At 36.3% G+C, this 16,775-nt stretch overlaps 1 protein-coding gene across 5 annotated transcripts in view; it reads left to right on the top strand.

Annotated features, from left to right (window-relative positions):
• Positions 1–16,775, top strand: part of LOC106051400 (corticotropin-releasing factor receptor 2-like) — a 249,220-nt gene that overhangs the window by 9,420 nt on the left and 223,025 nt on the right. For all 5 annotated transcript variants that reach the window (XM_056004480.1, XM_056004473.1, XM_056004466.1 and 2 more), the window contains one exon: positions 7,660–7,712. The gene's annotated coding sequence lies outside the window, so the exon portion shown is untranslated. The remainder of the gene's footprint in view (positions 1–7,659; positions 7,713–16,775) is intronic.

Raw genomic sequence — 16,775 nt, 5'->3', positions numbered from 1 at the left:
CAAAATGTTAGTCATTCCTTGTCAAACTACTTCCAGATGTTGACGCGCATGTAGAAATACACTGCACCGTAATGTGCCCGTATTAGTGTACGCAAACATTCTCAAGTACTCATGTCACTAAACAGTAATCATACACCATCAGCAAACTACAGTGTGGAAAAAAAAAACTAGCCAGAAGATTCATTTCTACATAGAAAACCAAACTACTTCCAATTCCGTAGCACAACATGGTAACAAATCTTTTGTAATCTGAAAACACCAACAAGATGCATCAATCACACACTTTTCTTTTGTCAAAGTTCTTTCTTCGAAAATATTGTTGGCATTACTGGCTGGGTTCGTCTGGGCTTATGACATCCTGTGTCTGGCACTAAGAGCAAGACTCTACCTAATTTATCTCCCTTCTTTGTCCCGTGAGAACTACGTATAGCCAGACATTCCACAGAGTAAACCAATCACGGAACCATTGGGTGATGAAATCCCTTAGCAGAGCCGGTGCTAGGAGTTCTAAGGGTGCTAAATGGTGCTAAGAGACATTGTTCTGGGAAGTCTTTGGAAAGCAAGTACAACAACAGCCTGAGATATATTTTCGGTGGCGCGATCAGGTGCGGAGGTTTGCCTCAATGCTGATAAGAAATTGTCTTATTTCGAAATGTGCATTTTTTATTTGCGAAAAATGGATGAAAATTGGATTGAAAAGCGTGTAAAGTAAAAAAAAATAATTTGTATTTGCGCAAAATGGGATGAAAATTGGATTGAAAAGCGTGTAAAGTAAAAAAAAAATAATTTGTATTTGCGCAAAATGGGATGAAAATTGGATTGAAAAGCGTGTAAAGTAAAAAAAAAATAATTTGTATTTGCGCAAAATGGGATGAAAATTGGATTGAAAAGCGTGTAAAGAAAAAAAAAATTGTATTTCAATGTCAACTTGTTAAAATTACATGAAAGGCCAAAGAATGTCGTCTCGAAGTGTCAACGTGTAGATATCCTGAGATAATGGCATTATATTTTTTTATTCATCCAATAGAAACTGTTCATTGTGCAGTGGTAGAAGGGCCATACTGGTACTGATCAAGGTCCAGTTTTGTCAGCAAGTGACTAAGTGTAAAACATAAATGAAAATATTTAAGTAGAATTCAAAATCAATTTCATTAAATGGGCAAAAATATCGATGGACGAATTTATTGTAAAAAAAAATTTTTTTATAAAGATTAGGAAAGTGGTGTTTAAAATTGTCAGAACCTAGACCAAACGTAGAAATAGCTAATACAGTTAGTATAGCTGTAACTGTGGCAATCCTATTTCTCTATACAACCCTAGTAAATATCAGAACCGCCGTAATGCGGATATACAATCTAAACGTTCGACTGCGCAGATTTCTGCTTTACTAAAACACAATTTTATATCCTCCTGAAAATTGTCACACTACAATTTTTCTTCAAACAATTTCGGCGATGATTGAGCACGTGACATTAGCCGTTAGATTGGACACGTGACTTTGCCCCGTTAGTCAACCCTAGTTGCTCCACTCAATGTCAACAAGACAGTCTCAGGAAGAACTATTAATAGGAACAAAAAGTCAAAGCCGTCATTTGTGGAAGTAACCCCAGGAGTTAATGAGGCGGGTCTTGAACACCCTTGGAACATTCTGGAAGTCAACCTCCCCTCCACCTTTCCCTTTTCTTGTCAACCACTACTGGTAGTTAAATGTCTGCTCATATTGCTTAAGGCGTGAAAAGTTAATTCAGTCACTTTGAAAATGGTGTTGTCTTGAAGTGATTTGGGGGGGGGGGGAGAAAAGTTTTATTTTATTACTTAGTAGAGATTTAATTTGAACTATTACACATTATAGGTGTGAAAGGTATTCAAGAGAGCTATTTCACAGCTATAACGTAGTTAATTATTACAAGAAATCTGTCTGTCTGTCCGTCCTTCCTTCTCTCTCTCTCTTTCTCTCTCTCTCTCTCTATCTATCTATCTATCTATCTATCTATCTATCTATCTATCTATCTATCTATCTATCCAGCAACTTAGATAACTATAGGCCTATTTATCTATCCGTGCGTCTTTATTTTTGCATAAGGTTTCAAGGGAGAGAACTATCATACGCTTCTCTTTTCATAATCTGCCCCAAAATGGCACCCGTCTATTTTCTCGCCTCTTGATGATTGATTGATTTATGGTAATCTTATTTGGAGATGGACTCGCGCTTCAAGAAAATAACAAGAACAAAATACTGTATGCTGTATAGAGAACATTCATAAAGCAAGAGTTTGTTATATGTAACAATTCAAACTTTTCTTTAGCATAATTGTTCATGTATAAAGAATGTCAAGTCGCATAATGGATAGTTCTGGGTGGTTTCCTATTGGAATATACAAGGTAATCTAGACCCCTTCTAAGTAATGAAAAGTATACTTATACACGCTAGATCTTGCCTTGAAATACAATCGCACACCTAATATCAAGTGTCAAGGGTCGTGAGGGATGTCATAGATGTGAGGCCTACGAAGAGTTGAACAAAGTTCGTTCCGTGGGGGAGTGTGGGCGGAGGCTCTCTATGAAAGTAAACAACAGACAATTATGAAATGTATAGAAGTTGCTAGTAGAGAGTTATATGTCTTAGTGTGTCTTGGAGATATAATTTATTTTTAAGATATATATATATATATGTATATGTTACTGGCGAGGTACGAAATGTAGACATTCTATAGATGGCCAAATGTGTCAATATTTCAGTCAAAAAAGGAATCGCACTGAAGCCTTGAATTATATGATAACTTCCCTTTAGATTTCACCATATCACAACAAAAACGTTTGATCAGCTATGAAATCCATATCTAGTCAAGTAGTTTCTTCTTACTACTGGTGTTTGCCTTGATGACATATTAGAAATTGTTTTCCACAGTAAATACAATAAAAAAGGACCATCTCGCGTATCAACTTTTGACCTAATACAATGACGTTCTAGAAAGCATGCACACTTCCAGGCGTAGTTAGACAAACTCCACACACTTTAATTAGAGGGTTTCATTAGTTCAATTACGTGAAAAAAAAGGAATACTGTTACGAGAAATTTATATTATGAATGAAATACTTTAATTCAGCATTTCTAGTCATTCTATACACTCCCTAGGAAAGTTGGAAAGGAATTCTTTTCTCACTCTGTTCTAGGGTAGTCCACAGAATGATGAATTTCGCACTTTTCTGGTATCTTATATATTAAAAATACATACCTGATTTCTTTGATCAAAATCAGAGTTAGATGGTTCAGCATTTATTGCTAAAATCTAGATTTTAAAAATGGTAGTAAAATGGAGCATGGAAATAACGAGAGAGAGAGAGAGAGAGAAAAGGGGGGGGGGGCAGAGAGAAGGAGAGAAGGGAAGGAAGAAAGGGAGAGAAAGGAAGAAGATGGAGAGAACGAGTTGGGATGTGAGAGGGGGTAGAGAAGGGTCAAGAGAGAGATGAACAGAGTGGGATGGAGTGAGAGAAAGTGGTAGAGTGGGAGAAACAGAGAGCAGATTCTCATTTGAAGGAGCGCCTGTAATTTATTAGATAAGATACGAGATAGATAGATGGATACAGAGAGAGAGGGCCGGGGAGAGAGTGAGAGAGTAAATAGATAGAGAGAAAATAAATACGTTATAATAAAAACAAAACTTTCTATCTGTCAAAATTTTAAAACAATACTTTTTGATTCTACGATAAACATGAAAAAGAAATAACCCAAATCTAGAGGAAAATACCCATTGTGTCTTTGTTTGAACCTCGTGTATATTTGAGCCTGACCGGTCTAGCCCCTAGTTTCCTCCAGGGGTCATGTATACCAGTGGAAAATGAGTTATTAAACACACGGGGACGAGATGAGATCTCTGCGGGAGAGATTAAGATTAGATGAAACAGAGAACGGGGGAGGGTATGGGCAATTGTTAGAGAGAGAGAGAGAGGGGGGGGGGGGGTGGGGAGAACTACATTGCTAAGTATCGATGACAAGCAATTACGAAGCTGTAGAGGGAGGGAAGAAGGCGAAGAATGACAAAAGGAACGTTCGAAAAAAAAAATCCACAGGTTATTGTAGTCTAGACAATTTTCTTCATCTTTAAAAAAAAAGTATCCATCTGGTGGGGGGCGGCGGCAATTATTTACTCTTTGACAACTTCATGCCAGCTGTCTGTCTTGCTCGTCTGCTGCATATGATGGGTCGATACACTCGTTGATGCCAACCAGCCATCTCCTTAGATGTCTTCGTAGATTTCTTCCACCTGTTATAGTGCCTTGTAAGAATGTTCTACAGTAGCCTATATTACACGTTCCGTTTGATCAGTTTAGTTATGTCACGTGACACTGGCGTACTTGTAGATTGGACACTTTCCCATTTTTGTTTCTCTGTAGCCAAGTAAGAGATGAAATCACCCCCGACTCCAATATTTGGAGAGAATTAAAAAATGTACTAAGGGTGACACTCTCTCTCTCTCTCTCTCTTTCTCACACACACACATCAATATATTTATAACCTTGGGAGAACAAACATAAGAAACCATTGTAGTCTTGTTTCTTTTTATTATTATTATTATTATTATTATTTGATACATAAATATAAGTTTCGGATCGTCTTTAAGAAATGAAGATAATTAGGTGCTAGTCAAAAGCTCATGCAGAATTATTATTATTATTATTATAAAAATGTCAGTTGTTAAGAGTAAGAAAAAAAACTAAAACAAATTTATTCCACTTATCTTATTCATCGCAAACCAGTAACACAGACTAAAAACGCAAAATATCTAGATGTTATAATAAATGAAAAACTGTATGGGAATCCACATATTGATGAAACTATAAAAAAAATCAAACAAAGCATTAGGGTTTATTAAAAGAAATTTCTATAAATCAAATAAGAACATAAAATTAAAATGTTATTTAACCTTGGTTAGGCCAATAATAGAATATGCATCCTCCGTTTGGGACCCCTCAACTCAAGAAAACATTAAGAAACTTGAACATACACAAAATAGAGCAGTGAGATTCATAAAAAACAAATATTCACATTTGACTAGAGTAACACCTTTAGTAAAATCACTAAATTTAGAAAGCCTTCAGGATAGAAGACTTTAAAGTAAAGTAGCAATTATACATAAAACACTGAACCATAATCTTAAAATACAAAAACAAAATTTAATAAAATACTCTGAAAGACACAAAGATAAAGGCACATTCCTCGTCCCATATGCTAGGACAAATTTGTACAAATACTCCTTCTTCCCTAGTGCTATTAGAGCATGGAATGAGTTGCCTGAGCTTGCCAGGAAAACCAGTGACTTGGCAGAATTTAAGTCATTGGTTAATATGCATGACAAAATGCATGACGTGTAGAATGTAATCATCTTCTTTTTTTGAAGTAACGTCTGTATTATATAAGATAAGAAGTTAAGATAGAATGAAAGGAGATACGGCAGCGGGCAGGATTTGAACTCGGGACCATCGTGGTGATAGTCCGAATAGCATACCAGAAGACCAGCCGTATCGATCATCTCCTCACGGGACGTTATAGCCAAAACAAACAAAAATATTTCAACGATTTCCACGTCATAAGTCTCGCCAGCGACGTAGAACTTTTCCCTTTCCTTGTCTGCCATTGACTTTGGTTTTAATTTTGGGTATTCAATATGTGCCTCTTTCTTTGTCAACGTTTTTCAGGTGTTGAATGAGCCAGCTTGTGTCAGGTGTTAAAGTAGCCAGCTTGTGTCAGGTGTTGAAGTAGCCAGCTTGTGTCAGGTGTTGAGGTAGCCAGCTTGTGTCAGGTGTTGAAGTAGCCAGCTTGTGTCAGGTGTTGAATGAGCCAGCTTGTGTCAGGTGTTGAATGAGCCAGCTTGTGTCAGGTGTTGAAGTAGCCAGCTTGTGTCAGGTGTTGAGGTAGCCAGCTTGTGTCAGGTGTTGAAGTAGCCAGCTTGTGTCAGGTGTTGAATGAGCCAGCTTGTGTCAGGTGTTGAAGTAGCCAGCTTGTGTCAGGTGTTGAAGTAGCCAGCTTGTGTCAGGTGTTGAGGTAGTCAGCTAGTGTCAGGTGTTGAAGTAGCCAGCTTGTGTCAGGTGTTGAAGTAGCCAGCTTGTGTCAGGTGTTGAATAAGCCAGCTTCTGTCAGGTGTTAAGGTAGCCAGCTTGTCAGGTGTTTAAGAAGCCAGTTTTTGTCAGGTGTTGAATGAGCTAGCTTGTGTCAGGTGTTGAATGAGCCAGCTTGTGTCAGGTGTTGAGGTAGCCAGCTTGTGTCAGGTGTTTAGGAAGCCAGCTTGTGCCAGGTGTTCTCATATTTTCCATTAAAAAGAACCGAAATCTGAGCTGCTAGGGAAAGGATTTCATTAAAACTCTCAGAAATCGATTTCTTTTGGCATGGAGTTATCTATCACACCATACAGATAGAAACTCTGCTTCTATCAACTGTAAATCAATATTCTTTGTCTATTTACATACAAGGGTTGCATATTTCAGGCCTTGCTTCACAATATTTCAATTGTTTAAGTTTAGAACATGTATAATTACACTGTATCTGAAGTAAGAACCAATAAAATCCTAAATGGAAAAACATGTTTCGCTGTTATATAAATCGAAACTTAATAAAAGATTTATGAACGAATTATGGTCGGAAGCCAATGTACCGTACCACACGATAGATAATCAGACTATATACATGCACACCACTCCTAGAGACTCATATTATTTCAATTAGTTACACTCATATCGCAACTAGTTTGCGCTTCATCATCACGAGAAACATCCACTTAAAAACCACTCGATATAAGTTGGCTTAATATCTTCACTCCTTGTTTGCTGAAGTAAACGAGCCAAATTCAAAATCTAAACATTGCACTGCAACATTCACAGCGTGACCAGTAATGTGATCCTTAATTAATTCTCTTGAGTTGCTTGCATTGGTGGCGTGCATAGGCCGAAGGAATCCATTCTCCAGTTCCCATGGCAGCCCTAAGGGGTGGTTAAAATGGAATTTCCCAAGCACTTAGACACAAAAAGAAAATTGCAATTGACTCGGGGTCCGATATATTTGTCTGGCGTAGCGTGTTTCTTGCTAACACATTATCGAGATATTAGAATATGAATCAACCGAGGGGATAATAACAACTGACCTCACAGATACCTTCAAGGCCCTTAACATTTGGAACATTCTCGATGCCTGTCAGAGGGCGGTACTGCTGCAGACCTGCCACATCACCAGAAATTTCCTCAGTGGAAACTATTAAAGGGACTAGGACAAATTTAGTTTCCCTTTAACGAAACTCAATCCTGGCAGCGCCAGAGAATGAATACTCGTTCTTTTCTAACATAATAATAATAATAATAATAATAATAATAATAACAATATTAACAGAAATCATTTGCTTCAATAAAATCTGCATATAGCACTACTTTCTAGAGAGTTTACTATCTATAGCACTACTTTCTAGAGATTACTATCTATAGCACTACTTTCTAGAGAGTTTACTATCTATAGAACTAAACACGTTAGAAATTAAAAAGTATACTACAAAAAACAATTAAAAGATTTGTTTAAAGTGTAATTCTGATATCCATCTATCTCAATGAATAGCTCATTTTTAGCTGTAGGTTGCTTGCTTGTATCGGTAAAACCACAATTTGTTTCAATTTCAGGTACAAGGAGTCGCTTAACATCCGCAGGCTATATTGATCCAGACAAGACAAATGTAAGTCAACTATTCAAATAAGAGTAATTCAATACTGGCTAGACATTAAAATAAAAGCAAAAAGTTCATATCTAGATGTCGTCCAGGAGAATAAGAGAAGCATTAAAAAAAACGGGGGGGGGGGGGGTACACATATATTGAAAAGAATAAAGGTTCTCCTTTCAGACCATGTGGCCCATGGTTAACTAGGGTGTCAAGTATTCAGCACAACGACCAACCGCCTTTACGTTTCCCGAAACTAATATCAGGTATCCATTAGAGCTGGGTGGACTCAGAGACGCCCTAAAGATTTCGAAATAAAAAATCAACAGGATTTGAACCGGCAACCCCGATTTGGAAGTCAAACGCTTAACTCCTTAGCCACCAAAAGAATAGAGAGATGGATTTAACTTTTCACATTTTGAAGATTCAAAAAGAAAAAATGTTGATTAGACCTTCTGTTCAGATCACTGATTGCACAACAATAATACATTGGAAGCTTGTTGTCCACAAAGTTATTGACTGCTATGTCTAAAAGCCAGGACCCCTTTTTTTTGGCCAAACTTGTTCGCATGTACAATTGGACCAGTGTATGTTTAGACATTGTGAAGATCCTACTTTAAATTATTTAACATAATGTAGATATATTAAGTTTCGTCTCTAATGAATATTGTGGGTGTATGTCTACAAGGCCCTATGTAGCTCTCTCTATGTGCTTGTTTGTCTTCCTTGGTAAGTTAGTGTAAGAACTGTGGGTGCGTCTTGTATTTATAGAGCTCTCTCGTTGGCTAGTTTGCTAACTGTATATCTCTGTTTAAAAATAAGTTAAGCTCCCCTTTCAGACCTTGAGGGCAGATGATGTAAGATTATCTGTTTCTTTGGCCCAACGGTTAACGAGGGTGTCATGTGGCCAGCACAACGACCAACCGCCTTTACATTTCCCCAACTTATGTCAGGTACCTATGTCAGGTAACCATTAGAGATGGATGGACTCGCAGGCGCCCGAAAATCCCGAATATAAGCCAAGAGCTTTACCGCTCAGCCACCGCGCCTCCAATGTTTCTGTGTATGGAGCATTTAATGCGTGTGAGAGTGTTTGTATATCTGTGTTGGTGCTGAAGTTAAGTGCATGTGTTTAAGAACGTACAACCTGTTGTAATGTGTTTTTCAATGGGAAAATAATCAATAATTTCCTAATTTCGCATGCGAATTTTTTTTTTTTTTGCAAATAATTGTTCGAATTATATTTTAGTATTCACAAAGACGAGTTGACATCACTAGATTGTTGGTATCAGAACGCTATGAACCGTGAATAAAATGTATTCCACCTACGAATCATCGTATATTTAATCATATTACAAATGATTTTTTCTTTATAGGATAGTAGCCGGGCCTCATTTTGAGTGTTACTTATCTAGTGAGTTGGGTTTAGATGTCAAACATGGCGAATGTTCCCTTAACATTTTTTGTTTATATTTGCCAAGAAAATTAAAGTAGTGTGTCAAAATGAGTTTATAAGTTTAGCCGGCATATTGATATATCAAATATAAAATACTGTGAAAACGGGTTTATCCGGTTAGTCAAAAAGTTTCGTTTTTTATAGAGATAAATTTAGGAATTTTTAGCGGCCCCCGAAAGGGAAAAAGACGCTATTAGTTTTGTGTGAAACGTCTGTCCGTCCCAATTTAGATCTCGTAAACTAGAAAAGATAGTGAAAATCTGATATCATAATATTTTAGTCCATTCAAAGTTATGATGCAACGGCTAGTTTTTTCTTTTCTAAAAGCGAAAAATCTATTTTTTTTTAAATCACTTATGCAAGCTGTTTTTTTTAATAAAAGTACACCACTTTAAAAACTATTCACTATTAATAGTAACAAATACGCGAGGCTCATTAGTAGGGGAACACCTCTACCGATATATATTCAACATTTTTAATGCAAATGGTGTTAAGACTTTTTGTTATTTTTTTTTTTTTTACATTTGTATTGCTACGTTATGTACTAAGTTTACCCAAAAATAATGCTTACTTTTTTTTTTAAGAGAAAAAAAGCTATTTAGTATGCATATAAGTTGGACATAATTTAAAACAACAATTAATTAGTAGGTTTTCATAATATCATGTGAACTGCAGGTGATATCCAAAACGCAAGAACACTCAACTAAAGGATTTTTTTAAAATTTTATTTTTACGAAAATGTTTTTTCTTTTTTTCAGGATTTGAATAAGAGATTGACCCTTTACAAAACAATTAGATCAATTAGATATTCATTATAAGACATCAGTTAGGCCAGGTCCGCATTTAATTTTACATTCACTTTCACCTATCTTTTGGTCTGCTGGACCGTTTGGGCACCACACAAGATCTGTCAACTTTCTTTCTCCATTCTTCTCTGTCATTTGTCTATGATAGAATTTCATTCTGATGTTCTTTCTGAAAATATTGATACCGGCCTTTTTACCTGCCTGGGTGGACCACATCTGGGGCTGATTTTGAGTTTGTGTTTCCACACAAACTGTCTTTGTAACCTTGTTTATATTATTTTAGTGCCTTTCGGTTATGGGTGGGTTATTAGACATACACTACGGTCTCCATCATAATCTAAGTAACAATTGAGCCAAGTTTTATCAAGATTGGTCAAACGCTTTTGATTTCTATGCGGGACGTACATACATACATACATACTCCTTACATTCTACTTTATATATTAGTCTAGTGAAAATCAGATATGTTGGGCTGTCTATTTAGTGTTAAACGTTTTCTTATTTATTTTTTTAAATTTATTTTTGAAACAATGAATCGAATATCTACCTGGACGGAAACAGTCTGAGTTTTAATTTTTTTGTTAATGAGCAATTACCTCTTCGTTTTTCTTCCTACAATGTTCAATAATAAATAAAACATGAGTGTTTCTTTGTTGTCATTAAAAGGAGCGAAATGTTGTTGGTGTAGGCAAAGTACATTTATTTTAATCCAGCGTTATAGTAAAGAAAATGTGTGTCCCAGAAGAGAACTTACACTGTCATTGTGGATTGGTAAGCCGGTGAAAGAGACTTTGTATATTTGAGAAAATGTTACAGTAACAAAAATACTTTTAAAAAGGAAAAGAAATATTTGTTTGTAGGTTTGTATGTTTTTTAATGAGAAAGTACCAATTAAATCTAATGCGCTTGTTGTCGGGTTGTTCAAAGAATGATAATTCACAGATCATGTTATATCATCTCTAAGATCGTTGTTAAAATAATGGATACGCCCAAACTCATTTTGAACAATGAGAAATTATAGTCCTTGAATTTGAATTAAGAGATACAGGCCATAACAAATAAAAACAATCATAGAAAATAGTAGTAGAAATGAAGAAATCAGAAATAAGACTCCAGGTATAAGTGATAAATGTATCATTCAACTTCTAAACATTCAATTTACTTTTTGTATGCCAAAAAAAAATTTCCCGCTACATATTCAATGCACATTTTGAAATAAAAACAACAACTTGGACGGTATTGATAAACTGACACCATCAAGTGGCTTCTCCAAAGAAACGAGAATCTCTTCAATATAATAACAAGTGAAAGAGACCCAATGCTGAATGTACTTCCCAATGCTGAATGTACTTCCCAATGCTGAATGTACTTCCCAATGTTGAATGTACTTCCCAATGCTGAATGTACTTCCCAATGTTGAATGTACTTCCCAATGTTGAATGTACTTCCCAATGCTGAATGTACTTCCCAATGCTGAATGTACTTCCCAATGCTGAATGTACTTCCCAATGTTGAATGTACTTCCCAATGTTGAATGTACTTCCCAATGTTGAATGTACTTCCCAATGCTGAATGTACTTCCCAATGCTGAATGTACTTCCCAATGTTGAATGTACTTCCCAATGTTGAATGTACTTCCCAATGCTGAATGTACTTCCCAATGTTGAATGTACTTCCCAATGTTGAATGTACTTCCCAATGTTGAATGTACTTCCCAATGTTGAATGTACTTCCCAATGCTGAATGTACTTCCCAATGCTGAATGTACTTCCCAATGTTGAATGTACTTCCCAATGCTGAATGTACTTCCTAATCCTGAATGTACTTCCCAATGCTGAATGTACTTCCCAATGTTGAATGTACTTCCCAATGCTGAATGTACTTCCTAATCCTGAATGTACTTCCCAATGCTGAATGTACTTCCCAATGCTGAATGTACTTCCCAATGCTGAATGTACTTCCCAGATATCTTTGGGATAGAAGAACACAAAGAATAAAATACTAAAAATTACTTAAAAAAAAACAAAGCTTATATTGAGCGTACTAGTATCAATTAGTTTGAATCAGTCATGTAATTAAATTTCTAATAGATCCGGATTAACAATATGAAAAACATTTACAAAACTTTAAAAAAAAAGGGGGGAGGGGAACGACCTGAATTCGAAATCATGGTTCATTCCTTCTCGGGCTTCTCAGGCCAACATGTTAACCACTCTGCTAGTGGAGAGCTTGTGAACATAGAAGATTGTATAGTCATCTACTGTTTCTATAGTCTTGACCTTTTTTTCAGATGGGTTTTGACTAAGACTAAGACGACGACTTATAAAGGGAACTAATTCAGCTTATACCATCACTTCAATCAATTACAACTTCTTTAACATGTTCGAGATACCAAACAAAATAATTTATTACCAATAGTTAATTAACTTATTGGTAATTTGTTTTATTGATTCTCGTGTTGACAGGTAAAAGAAATAATTGTGCACAATTTCAGCTTGATCCGAGATTGGTTGAGGGAGAAATCTCGTGAACAAATGTTCTTCCAGACAGACCGAGTGACTTGATATAAGCTTTGTAAAAAACAGAACAACCCTGCGCTGTAGTTTGAACAGACCAGATCTACTAGATCAAGCTGTGACCGCTTCAAACAATTACTTCGTGTCACACGACATAGACAAAAAGGTGCGGCCATTTAGTTCATAGACAATCTCTAGTTTTGGAAATGTCTCAACCATTGTGGGAAGAAGATAACAATATAGCAGTCAGCTGCCCAGGAGCTAACAAGTATGTACAGTCAACAGTTAACATAATATATTGTATAGCTGTAAAACATGTGTTGCATCCCTTAGGATGAAATAGACTAGTGCCATGATAAACACGTTAACATGGAAATATTACAACACACACACGCACAATTCTCAACCAAAAAAAAACACTTTTTTTTATCTGCAATGGTGATTATTGCTATAGTAACTACAAAATATGTTTTGCGCGTAGCGTATGCCATACACCCATGGTATACCTGTTGATAACCAAGAAATTAAAATATTACCTTAAGACCTAGCAGTTAATTCGCGAATCTACTGTTTCCGGAGCCATGCGATGCGTATAAGAAACAGGCACCCGTCGGACGTGGTCTAGACAAAGTTAACAATATTTACCGTAAAAATGAAATTAGAAGACTTCGGTTAATTAAATTTGTTTTAAGCAAATTAAATATTATACAGTTTGGTTTTTCCGAATCTCTAGTGTGCGCATGCCTAAGCTGTCTAAATGGCGCTTTCCTGAAATATAATATAATCTTGTTATTATTTACCTATAATTAGTCAGTCAGAGTCCATACGATTCCACTGTTATATAAATATCTATAAATTTAATGCGCAGAAAATAGACCCACGACGTTGAAAAACCTTAGGGCACGACTTCACCAGAAAGATCAATGAAAGATCAAAGAATCTTTTGTTGATGGTTGGTAGTTGAGGGGAGGGGGTTGAACCAGTGAGTCTACTTGCAACGAGGACCCGGGCGACCGCACAGTCTTGCACTGTTGGTACTCTGACACCTCTTATGTCCATGTTATGTCTTCCATATTTTGTCGGTCCATGTTGTGTCTTCCATATTTTGTCGGTCCATGTTGTGGCTTCCATATTTTGTCGGTCCATGTTGTGGCTTCCATATTTTGTCGGTCCATGTTGTGTCTTCCATATTTTGTCGGTCCATGTTGTGTCTTCCATATTTTGTCGGTCCATGTTGTGTCTTCCATATTTTGTCGGTCCATGTTGTGTCTTCCATATTTTGTCGGGCCATGTTTCGCCCCGTTATGTTTTCACCTAATCCGTGATCAAGTGAGTGGCTTTGCAAGCTGAAACTAAGCCCTATCTAAGAGGAAGAACTCTACATTTACATCTCAATAATGTAGAATTTATTTCCCTTTTTCGACATCATAAAAAAAGTAATTAACAATAATTAATTGACTAATTGATTAGTCTTTTTTATTGTTTGATTTTTTGATAGGTAAAATAAATAAATAATCAAAGTTTCAACTTGATCCGAGAATGGGTGCGGGAGAAATAATAATTTTCAAAATTTTTAGCAGACAGACAGAAAGAGTAACTTAATAAAGAGTAACTTAATATAAGCTTGGTAAATAAAGCTCTAAGTTTATATTATGTCTGGAGATGTACACTTTGACCCTGTCTACATTTCTGAGTCCTACCCTTAAGACGTGATGTTGATCTGGGAATTCGGATAAGTCCAAGTTAAGTTCTCAGGAGAAGTATTATTAAATAAACAAATAAAGAAATACAAAGAACTAGAGTATCAAGGGCAAAAAACTAAGAAAGTAATTAGTCAAGAATATTTATGAGCCAGATGTACCCACGGGTCAGGGTTAAAAAGCACCACATGACTGAGCTGTCAATAAGGGAATATGAAATACATTCGGGTCTTCTTCATGGTACGGAGTCTGTTTAGAGACATTGTCATAAAACTTCTTCATGGTACGGAGTCTGTTTAGAGACATTGTCATAAAACTTCTTCATTGTACGGAGTCTGTTTAGAGACATTGTCATAAAACTTCTTCATTGTACAGAGTCTGTTTAGAGACATTGTCATAAAACTTCTTCATGGTGCGGAGTCTGTTTAGAGACATTGTCGTAAAACTTCTTCATGGTACGGAGTCTGTTTAGAGACATTGTCATAAAACTTCTTCATGGTACGGAGTCTGTTTAGAGACATTGCCATAAAACTTCTTCATTATACAGAGTCTGTTTAGAGACATTGTCATTAAACTTCTTCATTGTACGGAGTCTGTTTAGAGACATTGTCATAAAACTTCTTCATGGTACAGAGTCTGTTTAGAGACATTGTCATAAAACTTCTTCATTGTACGGAGTCTGTTTAGAGACATTGTCATAAAACTTCTTCATTGTACAGAGTCTGTTTAGAGACATTGTCATAAAACTTCTTCATGGTGCGGAGTCTGTTTAGAGACATTGTCGTAAAACTTCTTCATGGTATGGAGTCTGTTTAGAGACATTGTCATAAAACTTCTTCATGGTACATAGTCTGTTTAGAGACATTGTCATAAAACTTCTTCATTGTACGGAGTCTGTTTAGAGACATTGTCAAAAAACTTCTTCATTGTACGGAGTCTGTTTAGAGACATTGTCATAAAACTTCTTCATTGTACGGAGTCTGTTTAGAGACATTGTCATAAAACTTCTTCATTGTACGGAGTCTGTTTAGAGACATTGTCATAAAACTTCTTCATTGTACGGAGTCTGTTTAGAGACATTGTCATAAAACTTCTTCATTGTACGGAGTCTGTTAAGAGACATTGTCATAAAAATTCCGACTTAAATCGATACACGGTGTTTATACATATGAAAGTCGTAATAAAATAATAGATAATGATAGTTTTGTTTTCTAAAATAAAAGATTTACTAGTCTTAGATCTAGAGGCCATAGATAAATAATTCATAGACATTGAAAAGAATGACGTAATATATAAAGAAATCATAAATGTAGAAGTGGGGCAGAGCAATAAGAGAAGAGACTTTCTTAGTTTGGTGAATTATTTGTAGGTTGCCCTTTAGGCACAGTGCTGCCAGTTGTTAGGTCTATGTTATTGTACGTGATGTTTCTGAAACAGTCACGATTAAGGAAGTGCTTTAGTTTCTACAATCTGACCAGGCACAGAACAGAGTACAACAAAAGTTTCTGACCAGGCACAGAACAGAGTGCAACAAAAGTTTCTGACCAGGCACAGAACAGAGTGCAACAAAAGTTTCTGACCAGGCACAGAACAGAGTGCAACAAAAGTTTCTGACCAGGCACAGAACAGAGTGCAACAAAAGTTTCTGACCAGGCACAGAACAGAGTGCAACAAAAGTATCTGACCAGGCACAGAACAGAGTGCAACAAAAGTTTCTGACCAGGCACAGAACAGAGTGCAACAAAAGTTTCTGACCAGGCACAGAACAGAGTGCAACAAAAATTTCTGACCAGGCACAGAACAGAGTACAACAAAAGTTTCTGACCAGGCACAGAACAGAGTGCAACAAAAGTTTCTGACCAGGCACAGAACAGAGTGCAACAAAAGTTTCTGACCAGGCACAGAACAGAGTACAACAAAAGTTTCTGACCAGGCACAGAACAGAGTGCAACAAAAATTTCTGACCAGGCACAGAACAGAGTACAACAAAAGTTTCTGACCAGGCACAGAACAGAGTGCAACAAAAGTTTCTGACCAGGCACAGAACAGAGTGCAACAAAAGTTTCTGACCAGGCACAGAACAGAGTACAACAAAAGTTTCTGACCAGGCACAGAACAGAGTGCAACAAAAATTTCTGACCAGGCACAGAACAGAGTACAACAAAAGTTTCTGACCAGGCACAGAACAGAGTGCAACAAAAGTTTCTGACCAGGCACAGAACAGAGTGCAACAAAAGTTTCTGACCAGGCACAGAACAGAGTGCAACAATAGAAAAAACAAAAAAAAAATTATTGTTAACATAATCGTTGAAATTCTGATTTAAAAAAAAAATCTTTTGCATCTTCATCTCATCTGATTTTTAAAAAATTATAAATAATGTGTTTTGGTTTAGCGTATTTTAAACGCAGACATTTCTCTGACACAAGCTCTATATCAGCGTTTCTAAAATTGTGGATTCCAGTGGGTCCGTTGGTTGGTTGGTCCGTTGGTTGCTGTATGGTTCTTTTTTTTTTAAAGACAAAAACTCTGTTTAATGTGTATTGTACCATAAATCCATATTTGTCTTAAATAAGAAGCACTAAATTACAAGTGCAGAAGAATT

This window comes from Biomphalaria glabrata, chromosome 1, assembly GCF_947242115.1.
Source record: "Biomphalaria glabrata chromosome 1, xgBioGlab47.1, whole genome shotgun sequence".
Taxonomy (NCBI): domain Eukaryota; kingdom Metazoa; phylum Mollusca; class Gastropoda; family Planorbidae; genus Biomphalaria; species Biomphalaria glabrata.
The sequence above is the reverse complement of the archived record's forward strand: the minus strand, read 5'-3'. Positions and strand labels throughout refer to the sequence as shown.